This window comes from Gavialis gangeticus, unplaced genomic scaffold (assembly GCF_001723915.1).
Source record: "Gavialis gangeticus isolate Ggan-Ray unplaced genomic scaffold, GavGan_comp1, whole genome shotgun sequence".
In the NCBI taxonomy this organism is placed as follows: Eukaryota; Metazoa; Chordata; order Crocodylia; family Gavialidae; genus Gavialis; species Gavialis gangeticus.
Window position 1 is genome coordinate 126673022 of NW_017729032.1, and position 2060 is coordinate 126675081.

The 2060-nt window shown below is 46.2% G+C and overlaps 1 protein-coding gene across 1 annotated transcript in view; it reads left to right on the forward strand.

Moving 5' to 3' along the window:
• The window catches only part of PCCA (propionyl-CoA carboxylase alpha subunit), a 569837-nt gene that overhangs the window by 336056 nt on the left and 231721 nt on the right, over window positions 1–2060 (forward strand). The gene's annotated exons all lie outside the window — the stretch shown is intronic.

Genomic DNA, 2060 nt, shown 5'->3' on the forward strand with positions numbered 1-2060 from the left:
TGTGTGTGTGTGTGTGTGTGTGTGTGTGTGTGTGTGTGTGTGTGTGTGTACTATAGAGATACAGATATAGATATAGTAATGGCATTTCATTTTAATCACAGAAAAATGTGGATTAAAATGAAATGCCACTACTATCTAGCTATCTTGATAGTATGTGAAATCTTGATAGATAGATAGTGGTGTTATATATAGTAGTGGCATTTCATTTTAATCATGGAAATATGTGGATTTTGGGTTACTTTTTTTAACCCCAAAATTGGGGATTTTTTTATCAGAGAAAACCGGGATCCCTGCTGATTATAAATAACCATCTTACCATGACTTATTAGTGAAGGGCTATAACAAGTTTATGTGATCCTCAGATGTGTAAGAAAGGGAATATGAAGGAAAAAAATGTATGTGACCCTTGCTTCTACACATACGGTTGATGAAACCGAATTTAGAATATGCCTATACCTAAAGAAGATGTAGATATCTTGGGGGGAGTTCTGGGTAGACCCATAAAAATAATTCAGAGGCTGAAAAACTCATCTTCTGATGAGAAGCGTAAGGAGTTCAGTCTGTTCATCTTGCTGAAGAGAGGGTGGAGGTGACTTAATTACTAGCTTAGATACTTGCACATGAAGAGATATCTGATAGTGGGGATGAGGGGGAAGACAGTTACACAGACAAGTTGAAGTTAAATAACCTTGAAATAAGATTCAGTGTCCTAGCAGTAAGGGTATGTGAAATCTGGAATAGCTTCTTAAGGAAAATGGTGGACTCACTATTGCCTGGAGTCTTTAAAATGAGATCAAATTTCTTTCTAAAAGACATACCTTAATCCAGGTTCATATGCAGGATATGTGACTGGCTGTTCATAATGGTCCCTTCAAGCCTTGTAGACTTTGAACCAAGCCCCTGCCAGGCTTGTCCCTGAGGCCAGACACCAGCTTGGGCAGCGCCTTAGCAAAGTGGGGTCAGGGGAGTGAGGATTAAAATCTGGGTGGGCATGGGACCTCAGTCGGGATCTGCCCAGCTTTCCCCCCTGCTCTTGCTTGGGTGGCGTGGGGTCTGGCCAAAGCCAGCTGGCATGGCCCTGCTATCCATCCTGTGCTGGGGCTACAGGGCTGAGCTGAGCTGAGCTGGCCTGTGGGTGCTGCTGAAGGCAGAGGCATAGGGGCAGCCCAGGCTGGGACCACAGGAGCTGCATGGCCAGATTGCTCCCAGCTCCCGATGCCTGAGCCAGGTAGGGCTGTCATGGAGCCCCAGAAAGCTGGGAAGGGCTCTGCTGGGCCAGCCTGTTCCCCTCTTCTCCCTGCACCTCCTTCTGTATCTTGAATCCCTGGCATATGGTCAGGCTGGGCCAATGTTTCTCTGTGTTCCCGCGAGCCACTTCAGGCCACATGGGTGCAGTTGGCATGGCTCCTGCCTGACCCAGCTGCATAGTGGAAACTTGAGTTTGGGCAGCAGCCATCCCAGCCACTCCAGCTGTGCGCAGCCTCAAGCGGCACGTAGGAATACAGTGCAGCACTATGGTAGCAGTGCCCATACCCCTACCAGGCCCCGCCCTGGCTCAGCAAGGCCTGGATAACCCACAGATCCTGACCCTTTTCCCTCTGCGCCCCTTTCCCTGCCAGTGGGGAAAACCTTACCTGAGCTTCAACTCACCAGGGGCCAAACTGTCTGGTCTGTGAATGGTGCAGGGTCGTAGCTGCACACAGACAACCTACAACAACTTCAAATTTCTTGGTTTTTCAGTAGTTAACATCTCAAGCTTTGGCATTTGTATAAAGTATTTTTTCTTATGTAATAAAATAATCACTGACCATTGCTAGTAAGCAGCCTACAATAGATTTTCATAAGTGTATACCTCCAAAGCTGCACTAAGGACATTCTCAGTAAGCTGGCACATTTGTAGTAGCTATATACAGACAGCTAGCTTTGGTAAATTGTTAATAGTTTCCTTCCATTATCTTTCAGATTTACCCACTCACACTGGGCACCACAGCCATCCCTGGGTTATAGTTTGTTGAAATTGTCACAGCCAATGCAAACAGTTACAAACAAGGGAAGTTAGA